At 45.7% G+C, this 12,400-nt stretch overlaps 1 pseudogene; it reads left to right on the plus strand.

The window, feature by feature from the left end:
* The first annotated feature begins 5,619 nt into the window (after positions 1 to 5,619).
* LOC101528119 (vomeronasal type-2 receptor 116-like) lies at positions 5,620 to 11,840 on the plus strand (annotated as a pseudogene).
* Positions 11,841 to 12,400: the final 560 nt, after the last annotated feature.

Raw genomic sequence — 12,400 nt, forward strand, 5'->3', positions numbered from 1 at the left:
CATTGTGCTTATCACAATGATAAATGAAGAAGTGTATTTAATAGCTTGATGGAAAGAAAATATACATTTAGTGTGATATAATTGTTCAGGAGTAAAACCCAGGTAAATGAGTGCACGTGTGAAGACAATGTTGTGCATTTTAAAGACCCTGCTTGCTTTCACACCACAGTCACAAGCTTTGGTTTAAAGTTTATGTATTTATGGAAAACTCAGAGTTACAGAGAGAGGGAATGCTACAGTGATATCTTTGACTGACTCTTTCATGCCACGAACAGCGGCCAGAGCTGGTGCTGGGCTGCTTTGAAGCCAGGAGCAAGGACCTCCTTCCAGGTCTCCCATGTGGGTGCAGGTGTCCAACCACTTGCTCTGACCTCTGCTGCTTCAAAGACACATTAGTGTATTGTGTGCAAATCATTGTGTGTAAGGCCAGATGAGTAATGACAAAATTTTAAGTTGTGATTTGTTCTGAATATTTGTATTTCATCTTCACTCAATGATTTAAGGAAAATTCTCCACAGTGGCATGGGGCCCAGTGCCTACAACCTAGAGAAAATGGTTATGTCTTAAAAAGATTTATTTCTTTTTATTGGGGAGGCAGATTCACAATAGAAGAACATGCAAAGATTTTTAATCTGTCACTTCCTGTTTAAAATTTGAATTAAAAAACATTTACCAGCATTCTAGAATTCTTTCACATGCCTTCATGCCTCCAATTTTTCTTGACATCTGTGTTCATTATAGATTCAGGAGTGAATCAACAGAAGGACCATATATTTCTTTCTCTCCTACTTTATGTAAATCTGCTTACCAATGGTAATAAACAAATCTTAAACAAAAGTTATTTGTGCTTCCATACTAAGTGGGAAAGGGATATATTGTGGGTATTTGCACACCAAGGATTGGTGTGAGAACAGAGTGGACACCAGGAAAAGTATGTAGCTGGAGGGGAGATGGGGCAGTTCAAGTTAGGATGCTACTGCATGATTTCAACCAACCCCTTTCATAACCACCTGGATAATCAAAGTGGTTCCTTGACAAGGTCTCTGGTGCACATCTCAGGGGCACTCTGCCTCGGATTTTGCTGTCCATGGAGTTGGACAGCATGATGGCACCTGGGGTGGGTAAGGATGATGAGTAAATATGTTTTCCATCTTGTGTTTTTACCTGCATAGGATCCTGCACTGGCATGGCCCCAGGGCCAGGAGGGCTCTGCCTTCCTCCAGGGAGTCTGTAAGTATTCAGCTGGAGGTGTATTACACGGGCCACTCCAGTCCACAGTCAGCACACACACATGATATACATGTGCACCTTCCCCACCTGGCCTGTTTCCTGCCCCTGCTTCTTAGCATTTTGCACAAAATCCCAGATGCTTCTTCTGATGTTTCTCCTTCTCATCCTGCAACTTCCCTGCTTTGTATGCCAGGTAAATCTCACCAAATGCTTCCCACTAGTGGACCACGGTGTTTACATGGATGGAGATGTGATGCTCGCTGCCTTCTTCCCCGTCTGTTTATATTACATCTACACAAGTCCGTTCTTTCCTGAAGAGAATCCCGTATTCAGGTGGTGGGCATCCTTTGGTTATACCTTTGAATTTGAAAGTCCTGCTGGTTATCTGTCATGTCCCTGAAAGCTGTGAGGTGAATGTAATTCACATCCCTGTGTGGGGTGTTACTGACCTCTCTCCAAAAAACATGGGGGCTTCAGTTAGGGTCTGATGGACACAGCACTCTAGACGAAGAAGTTGTGTGTGCTTCAGGAGGAAGAGTATTGATGATAGCACTTTCTGTTCTTTGAGCTCCACAATCCTCAGCCCAGGGCTCTCCCAGTGAGGCATTGGCAACCACATGCTGTTAATCACTCAGCTCCTCCACATGAGCTGTCCCAATTTCCTGTTCAGCACTGCACACTGGGGTAGCCTCTGTGGGTTTCCTTGATCAGGGAATAACAGTTATTTGCTTGGGTGTTGGCTATGAACACATGCAGAAGCCAGGGATGTCATGGCAGGCTGGTCGGCTTGCAGCCTCCTCCCTCACTTAGCCCAGAAAAACTGTAGGTTCATTGCCACAAGTGGACTCAGAGCCACGGAGAACCCAACCTACTTGGGGACTGAGTCAGACAGGCAAGAGTCCAGACCCCTGGTCATGCTCCTCACCTTTTTTTTATTAATTATTTTGCATTATGTGACAGTTTCATAGGCTCTGGGAATCCCCCCACCCCTCCCCACGCCCCTGCCCCTCTCCCCCCCCCGGTGGATTCCTCCACCTTGACGTAGTATTACAGTTCAAATTCAATCAAGATTCTTTCCTTGCAAGCATATACCAAGCTTAGAGTCCAGCTACTTATTGTCCAGATGGGTTGAACAGTTTCTTGGGGAGACCATTTCTGGTCCAAAGTTAGAGCTGGTAGAATATCATCACAGTCAATTTAGAGTCCCAATATAACATCAACAGCAATTTGCAACATTATGGAATTGACATGGTTTTGAGTAACCAGTCTGTTAAAAAAAAAAAAAAAAGCAAGTTCTTAACCACAACCTATGATTAGCTCATTGACATTTCAATTTTAGCTTATCAACAGGACCAGCTGCTATATACCTTAAAATGGCTATAAGGTACCATTCAGCTGTCTCGTGTCTATTTGATTTTAGTATTTAGCCATTTGTTGTGTTGAAGTATAATTTTGCTGATCTTGGCAGATTTTAGGATAATCTAGACTGACTTGTAACTCTAACAAGATATTTGTCGACAATTAAGGTTCAGAACATTTTTTGGGGGGGGTTTGTGCAGGGAAATCCCCAACACCATGGTGAGGAGTAACTAATCTTTGTGTCCCACCCAGCGAGGCATGAGCCAATCCATGCCAGCTCTTTCCTGTCAGATTTCAAGTTCTACTTTCTGTTGTTTGTCTATTTTAGGGTTTTTTTTTTTTTAGTTTTCTATGATTGTTTGTTTGCTGTGAGGGGTTTTCAAAGCAATCCCGATGGTCATTGCGAGGAAGGGTGGGGGTCCAGAGGTGGAGCCAGGCTCTCAGACCAGAGAAAGCTCTCCCCTCTGGTCCCGAAGGACCTTTATTGTTCTTCTGTTTCTGCGGACCGCTCAGGGCTTCTGGTTGTGTTTCTGATGACGTTGGTTTCTGCACGGTAGTGTTTGGACTTCTTCCATCCCCTGTGGAAGCTCCGGTTGGGGGTGGGTGACCTCAGAGTACTCAGCCTCCGAGGGCATCCAATTCCCTGTGGCCTCCTTGGCAGTTGTGATGCAGTCCTTGTTGCTCGTATTAATAGTTTGTGGTGAAGGTCTGGGAGTCTTCATGGTTGGGATCGAAGCTTCCTCCTTACCACCTGCTCCACTCTGGAGTGCCCCCCTGCTCCACGCACATGACCTCCTGTTAAGAGGTTGTCAGGATCGCACCTGATTCCCACCTCATGCATTGGTATAGTAGTTTTTTGTTGTTTAGTGCCACTTTGAGTCTGTTGTCTATGAATTACCAGTGCAAGGAAGTCTTTCAGGACCATAAAAAGAGTGAGGAAAAAGTACAGTATAGCCTATCAAGATCAAATCTGGTAATTCATGCTCCTCACCTCTTACTCATCACAGCCTGGGCAGAATCCAAGTACCTATGAAACTGTGTTACATAATACAATGTAATTAATGAATTAAAAATAATAATAATAAAAAAGAAGTTCCCCAAGAGGAGAGTTCCCAGAGTCTGAGAGAGCAGCTGATTTGTTTCTGGCCCCAGGATGGTTGCAATCCTACAGAGGTCAGGGGACACCTAGCTTCTTGAAGGAGAGTGGGTGCCAAACACTGCAACCCTTCCTAAAACTCCCTCCCAAGGCCATGTACACTCAAGGTGGACAGCAGAATGCCACCTGACACAGTCATCTCAGGCACCAGGACACTGAATCTGTTCTCATCTTGCTCTGGGGAGAAGGTATCCCTGTGGGCTGGTAGTCAGGGTCAGTGCTGTTCACTGCTTCTCCATCCCTCCCAATTGCCCACTGCAGCCAATGTCTGGCATGTGGGATCTGCACTTGGAACTCCCTGGGTTTCTATGGCATCTTCCTGCAGGTAAGATAAATGAATTTTTTCTGTATCCAGCCCTGTGGGATCTGAAGGTTGCTATTTTCTATCAGGGCTGTTGCTATACTCAATAGAAACTCACAGGCATTTATTTTCAAGCAGAAATGTGCAATTTTCTATTATTGTGTGAGAAGTAAACCAAGGGTCAATGCATACAGTTATACATTTATCATAAAGCCAAAGAAAGCAATCTCTCAGAATCGCCTGCACAGAGTCACCCTCAAGAGAGGTATTCCCTGTAAATTGCCTGTTTCCAGATGTGTTAGTCCTATAAACTCCCAGGTGCTGCGGGGAAACCAGCATTGGGATGGGATTGCAGTGTGTTCACACAATGCCTGCTCAGCTTCACCCTCTGTCTCAGTGGATCTATTGTTTCTCTGCATGTCAGGACTGGAAGCCGAGGGGGTGTTTGCATTCTGACACGCTGCTGTGTTTAGTGAACAGGTGGGAGGACCCAAGGGCTCATTCATACTGGGGAGCTTGTTAGGTTGGCACCTCTCACACATGCCTCTCACATGCCTTCATTCCCCGGTTGCTGTTTGCAGAGCCCATTCGCCTGGCTGGCTGGGCATTTTGAGAGCACCCTGTCCAGCCCTCCTAAATCCCTTCCTTCTGTTGTAAGCATTCAGAGCTTCTGCCCAGCAGGGTAAGGTGAGATTTCCCATGAGACAACAGAAGCAGCCGAAACTGCATCTGGTGCTGGACTGTGCTTGACTCTGACATTGTTACTTCCTGTCCATTGCAGAGACAGGGAGGCTCTTGCATAGGTATCAAATGCGTGTGGGCAGGTGCTTAGGAAGTTGGCCCAGAGAGCACTCTCAGGCCAGATGTACAAACCATGTGTGTACAACCTGCTCCATGGCCTGATGCTGTAGCACAACATGTCCGTTTTAAGATACTGTTGACTGATTTATGTTCTGAATGTTTCCATATACATGTGCATTGATTCTGTTATCACCATTGCTGTTGAAAATTTTTAATACAAAGTGATATAAACCGTATGTACTGCACTATCCTAGTATGTTAGCCATTAGGCCCATTTGCTCTTATCAATTTAAATCATGGAAAACTAAGTTCATTTGAGTAGCTGTGTCAGCAACATTGTGTAGGAATTCCTAGCAGCTGTCCTTTATAGCACAGAATGCCACATTCCTTCTTTGTGTGAAAGTCAGACAGAGCAAGAGATGAGAAAGCTCACTCATCTGCTGGCTCACCTTCCACATTCCTGCAGATGTGGGGACTGTGCCAGGGAAAAGCCATGAGCCAGGACACAAACCCATTCTCCCACGTGGGTGGCAGGGATGCAGGCACTTGTACTGTCCCCTGAGGCCTCTCAGGCAGATTCATTCTAGAACAGAATCTGAGCCTGATTCTGGGTACTGCTGTGCTGCAACCGAACTTCCCAGAGGTATGCTGTCTGCCATGCCCTCCTCCTACCCCTTGAAGACTTTTGCATGGACCATGGGCAGCTCAGGTCTGCGTTTTGTTTTCACTCATTATTCAGAAAGCTGCAATTGTACAAATATCCAGAATCCCTATGTGCAGGATTCAATCCAAGAGTATCCATCAGGTGTTGGCCCTGGTGTTTGCTGTCGAGGAGATCACCAGGAATGCCCCCACCTCCTGCCCAACCACACTCTAGGATTTCATCTCTACAATGTCATGCATAGTGATATGAGGATACTGAAGAATCCACTCACGTGGCTGACAGGACTGGACAGAGGCATCCCTAACTACACATGCAGAAGAGGGGCCAAGGCTGTGGCAGTCATATCCGAGACTGGAGTTTCGGTGCATACGGGGATGCTGCTGGAACTGTATAGAATCCCACAGGTGAAGGTGCATGGGAAAAGGGGGGAGAACAAAACCCATTTCCTTGGGACATACTTCTCAGACCTACAGGGTGTATGGGAAAGGATATACATTCCGACCAGAGTGGGTACCCTGAACTGGAGTGTGCAGGATCCCCAGGATCCTCTGAGGCAGCACAAAGCCCAACTGAGAAGGAGCTAGGGGGTTTCTCTGGACATATGCTTCTGATGACTGATAACCCAGAAAGGTTTCAGTAAGAGAGAGGAATGGAAACTGAAATATTCTGATCTTTCAGGCACTCCATGTACCATAATGCCTGCTACACAGAAGTGGTGTTAACAGTGCTGTCACTCACATGTTGATCCATTTTTCCTCCTCAGCTCACAGTTGGCCTTTTTGATCCTCTTCTGAGTGACAGCAGTCAGTTTCCCTCCATCTATCAGATGGTACCAAGGAACACTTCTCTGACCCTCGCTATGGTCTCCCTGATGCTGCACTTCAGTTGTACATGGGTGGGGTTGGCCATCTCAGAGCACCAGGAAGATATGTCATTTATGTCTGATCTGAGAGGACAGATGCAGGAGCATGGCCTCTGCCTGGCCTCTGCCTGGCTTTTGTGGAACTGATCCCAGTGGAGCATAGTTTTCAAACTGCATTAGTTTTTGCACCTATATTTTGCATCATGGCATCAGCAACTAATGTGGTTATTCTATTGGGTGACATGGCATCATTTAGGATCCTGAAATTTTACCTGGAATGCTCTCTGATAACGGGAAAGTCTAGGTTACAAGTTCTCACTTGGAATTTGACAGCACTGTGCAACACTTACTGCTGAACATCTTCCATGGGACCCTCATCCTCTCTCACCACCACAGTGAGATCTCAAGTTTCCAAACCTTTCTATGAACAGCAACCCCTGCCGATTACCTAGAAGACATTTACCTTGCCCTGTTCTGCTCTCAGGCCTTTAATTGCTCCGTTTCTGAAGCTGACAGCAGGACACATCAGGGCTGTCCCCCAGATGCCTCTCTGGAATGGCTTGCCTGGCACCTTTTTTTACAAGACAATGAGTGATGGGAGCTACTACATATATAATGTAGTATGTGCTGTGGCCCAGTCTGCACAAGATGCTTCAGCACAAGTCAGAAGCACAGCCACCAGGGACTGGTGGGAAGGTGATGATTCCCCACTGGCAGGTATGCTGTCTTCCTGCCCTGACAGGTTCTCTAGCTGACATATTTCCCTATGGACTCCTTCATGTGGGAGTATCCCCCCACAGGAGCCTCTGGTTCCATTCTCACAAGTTCTCCTGTAGGGGTGCAGTGTCTAGGTGGTGCAGGGCATAGGTCAGATGTTTCCATCACCAGCCATGTGCCATGGACCAGAGAGTTTGTGCAAGGTCAGTACCAGGGCTGCGGTTACAAACAGCCCAGCTTCCCATCCACTCAGTTCAGATCTAGCAGTCTGAGCATGTGTTATTTCTTTTGTGTGATGCAGTTCATTGAAAGGCAGTGGTCACAGACAGAGGCTTTGTCACACTTGGGCCTGTGTCTTCACACGTGGTCAGCTTTCTCGCAGGATAATGTGTTTCTTGCAGGAAATGCACTCCATTCTCAAGAGCCTCCAATTTACTAATCCTGCTGGTGACCCTGTCAATTTGGACCAGAAAGGAAAGTTGGCAGCAGCATTTGACATCCTCAACTTCTGGAATTTTCCTGAAGGACTTGGCCATACTGTGAAAGTGGGACACTTCTTCTTCTATGATCCACCAGGTCAACAGTTGTCTCTCTCTGAGGAGTTGGTAGAGTGGGCCACGGGGATCACACAGGTGAGTTCATCATGTGACCCCCTTCTGCAAACTGTGGCACCATCAGGGTGTGACTCAGTGCCACATGGCCTCAGAAATCACAGAGGGGCCTTAAACTACCCCCTTTTCCACTTCAGTATTTTCTCGTGTTCTCATCCTCTGAAAGATGGAAAATATACACAACTGTTCCCTGTAGGTTGTAAATCTATTTCCTTGCCTCCAGGCATGCACAACATGGCGTACACTCAGTGTATTAGAAATCAAATATTCACAATTGAAGCGTGTAGGATTCCCAAACTCTAAATCACTCTCCTGGAAGGGTTTTCATAACCAGCCCCATCCGTGACCAACAGATACATCATTTTCCACAGACCCCACGCTCAATGTGCAGCCTCAGCTGTGGCCCTGGGTTCAGTAGGACCACCCGGGAGGGAGAACCTACCTGCTGTTTTGACTGCATCCTCTGTCCAGACAATGAGAATGCCAATTAGAACGGGTAAGCTCATATATTTTTCATGAAGAAATTCTGAACCGTCTGCTGTTCTTGCATTTGCCCCAAAGAAATATGAAGACTTGGGATACCACTAGAGAAAATTCTTGCTACCTGCAGAAAGGAATAAATTTGGTTTTTTTATTTTTATTTTTTATTATATATATATATATATTATTCATTAATTATATTGTATTAGTTTCATAGGTACTGGGAATTCCACCACCCCTCCCCACACCCTTCCCCCATGGTGGATTGCTCCACTTTGTTACATGACCACCATTTAAGTTCAGCTGATTCCCTTTCTGCAAGCGTATACCAAACATAGAGTCCAGCATCTTACTATCCAGCCTAGTTCAACGGCTTCTTAGGGAAACCCTTCCAATATGTCATCAGCAAAAATTTACATCGTTATGGAATTAATTGACATAGCAATGAGTAACCAATATGCTAAAAATTAATGCGAATTCTTACCCACATTCTGTGACCACCTCATTGACATTTGTATAATCAGGAATAATCCTGCTAATGAAGGAGCTCTCCCTGCTACAGTGTTCTTCTTTTGTTACCAAGAACATACAGAAGAGATTGAATGACAAAGGAAGGCTGGTATGGGTGACATGGAGGGTGAATCGTGACATGAAATATGAACAGGACACCACATATGGAAGGGACAGGCAGACCATCCAAGCACTAATTGTACCTTGCATAGTAGATCAGTGAGAGCACACTCATCAAAGACACTAGAGACAGAATGTGAATATGAATGAAAGTGAAGAAAATCTAAGACAACCATGTCAGGTGGATTCTTGTACAAAACAAGCAATATTATGAAGCACCAGGACAATGGCTCAGGAGGAAAGAATAAGGATACCAAGTGTGTGTGTGTGTGTGTGTGTGTGTGTGTGTGTGTGTGTATCAGAGTCCGTTGATGCAGACCAACATTTCAGGGATCTCTGTAAAGATTCTGAAATGTCAATGTCATATTATAGTGATAGATTTGTTCAACATGTTGTAGAATCTACATGAAACTGCAAATTCCTGTGGAGAAAGATTCTGCAATATATCAAGAAAGCATTGGACATGTCAAAGAGCCTTACAGTCATTTTAGAAACTCTGTTCTGATATTTGTGCTTGGTCAGCAGTGTAGAGGTGATTTTTAACTTTCACAAGGGAAAAATTTCTCATTGTTTCAAGACTGATTAAAATAGAAAAAATGGGTTGAGAACCATTAATCTGGTGTGACTGAATCCTGCCTGGTGACTTCAGCAATACAAAGTTTGTAAGGTACTATTCCAGAAATATGTGCTCACACACATACTCCAAAATAAGCAAAAGCACCTTCAGATGGGTCCGCATTGGTGCACATCCCAGAATTCAGCCTGTTCACCCCTGGAACAGTCATGCTAATAATAATGTAACTACAGGAAAAATGATTTCACTTGATCCTAGCCAAAAGGCTGAGAAGTGATAGGAAATATGATTTTATGAATTCAGCACTTATCTGTGATTGATGACTGAACAGCAACAGCAGTATCTCATGAAATTCACAGGAGAAGGGGCAGTTTTCAGTTAGAAATGAAGATCATTTGCACAATATCAGTGAAAGCAGGGAGGGCTATGGCAATAGTTAGAAACCACATTGTTGTAACCCAGGTCATCACTTTGGAGATGATCTGCTTCTAAACATGTATGTATTTAGAGAAAGTAAATAAAATCCACATTATCAGCAATACAGAACTGGAATTTCACCTCTACTCTGCTTCCCACCCATATTTGCCACACAGTCTTTTAGTGCATTTCTTCTCACACTTGCTACTAAATATGGTCAGGCGCTTTCACCAACTGACACTGAAACTTCACCACTCACCATGGCATCATATTAGCTTGGGAAGAATGGTTGGTTGGTTGAGTAGGATGTGAGGTATGGGAGGGAAGTATAACATTAAAATAAGGCAGGAGGAGGCTGTCTGCTCATGCCACACATGAGGATGCAACAAGAGTGTATGGCATACATATGACCATGGAAATCTCTACCTCCAAGGTCTTCCCTTCCAAGGTTGAAAAAAACACGAACAAGGAATTTGCAAGTTTAGTGATGAAAAAGTTTAGGGCATATTTTTTTTAAAGATTTATTTATTTTTTATTACAAAGTCAGATACACAGAGAGGAAGAGAGACAAGATCTTCTGTCCGATGATTCACACCCCAAGTGAGCTGCAACGGGCCGATGGACGCTGATCCGAATCCGGGAACCTGGAACCTCTTCTGGGTCTCCCACATGGGTGCAGGGTCCCAATGCATTGGCCGTCCTCGACTGCTTTTCCCAGGCCGCAAGCAGGGAGCTGGATGGGAAGTGGAGATACCGGGATTATAACCAGCGCCCATATGGGATCCTGGCACGTTCAAGGCGAGGACTTTAGCCGCTAGGCCATGCCGCCGGGCCCAGGGCATATTTTTTAAACCATCAAGAACTGTACCAGTAGACTTCATGGAAATCTGAGCATACACACTGTTCTCATCAGCACAGAGGATACCAAGTAGAGTGAAGGAATGAATGATTCCCAAACACTGGGGAAGTGGGCATTATTAATTGACAGTTCTTCCTAACCCTTTCCTGGAATGCCCTCTCTCAAACAACAGTTAAGGCATAGTCACCCAAGTGGGCTCAGAGAGGGGCCTGTGAATCAGAGACAACCAACTGGATGTGAGCTGAAGGCTTCTCTCCCTTCCCACCAGATATGGACCAGTGTGTGATAAGTCCTGATCACCAGTATGCCAATGCAGAGCATAACCAATGCCTGGACAAGAAAGTGACCTTCCTGGCTTTCAAAGATCCCCTGGGAATGGCACTGGCTTGCACGGCTCTATCCCTGTCTGTTATCACAGCTGCTTTCCTTGGGGTCTTTGTGAAGCACCAAGACACACACATTGACAGAGCCAGTAACCGTACCCTCAGCTACATCCTGATCATTTCACTCTTCATCTGCTTCCTCTGCTCCTTCCTCTTCATTGGACATCACAACACAGTCACCTGCCTCCTAAGACAAATCACGTTTGCTCTCATGTTCACATTGTCTGTTTCTGCCGTGCTGGCCAAAACCATCACTGTGGTTCTGGCTTTAAGGCCATGAAGCCTGGAAGTACCATGAGGTGATTGCTGGTATCGGGAGCCCCAAACGCTGTCATTCCCATCTGCTTCTTCATCCAACTGACTCTGTGGCATCTGGCTGGCAACATCGCCTCCCTTTGTGGACACAGATGCACACTCTGAGCATGGACACATCATCCTCTTGTGCAACGAGGGCTCCATCATTGCCTTCTACTGTGTGCTGGGATTCCTGGGCTCGTTGGCCCTAGGGACCTTCACTGTGGCTTTCCTTGCGAGAAATCTGCCTGACACATTCAGTGAAGGCAAGTTCCTGACGTTCAGCATGCTAGTGTTCTGCAGTGTGTGGGTGACCTTCCTGCCTGTGTACCACAGCACCAAGGGGAAGTTCATGGTGGCCGTGGAGGTCTTCTCCATCTTGGCCTCTGGTGTGGGTCTCCTGGGCTACATCTTTGTCCCCAAATTCTATATCATTCTCCTACAGCCTGAGAAGAACTCTTGGGTAGGATTCAGGAATAGTCATTCTAAGACCAGCTCCTAAGGCTGTCTCTCATTTTAGAATTGTAAACCTAAGTTGATACAACTCTGTCCCTGCTTCCTGATGTTATAGACTGAGGTGACTCAAGCTCATTAGTGATCATGTCTGTCTCTTTTGAAAAGCAGTTCAGTGTCACAGTGCTCCAAGCCATGAATTCCGAAATAAAATCACATCACACTGCAGGCTAGACATCTCAGGCCTTTTAATTGCCTCTCTTATTCCTAGCTGAAAAACAGTCATTATTTTTAATTTCATAAATACATGAGGGCTCATACACCCACACCGATAGCGGCACCAATCCTTCTGCAGGGGCATCATCCTCTGCAGACGTGGAGGACAAGCAGGGGAGATTTCCCAGAAGCGTGCCTCCCAACTGCTCAGCAGCTTTGAGAGAGTACAGAGGGAACTGGAGCGGTGCTGTGGGACTGGGACTCAGAAATCCCCATATCAGCTCCGAACAGTGGACAGGCTGCTAGAGAATCCCGTGGATCCTATTGCTGGGCTCAGCCTGAGCTCCAGAGGCTGGGTAACACTCAGCAGAACCTCACAACCTGGGCAGAAGA

The sequence above is a fragment of the Ochotona princeps genome, chromosome 13, assembly GCF_030435755.1.
Source record: "Ochotona princeps isolate mOchPri1 chromosome 13, mOchPri1.hap1, whole genome shotgun sequence".
NCBI classification, from domain to species: domain Eukaryota; kingdom Metazoa; phylum Chordata; class Mammalia; order Lagomorpha; family Ochotonidae; genus Ochotona; species Ochotona princeps.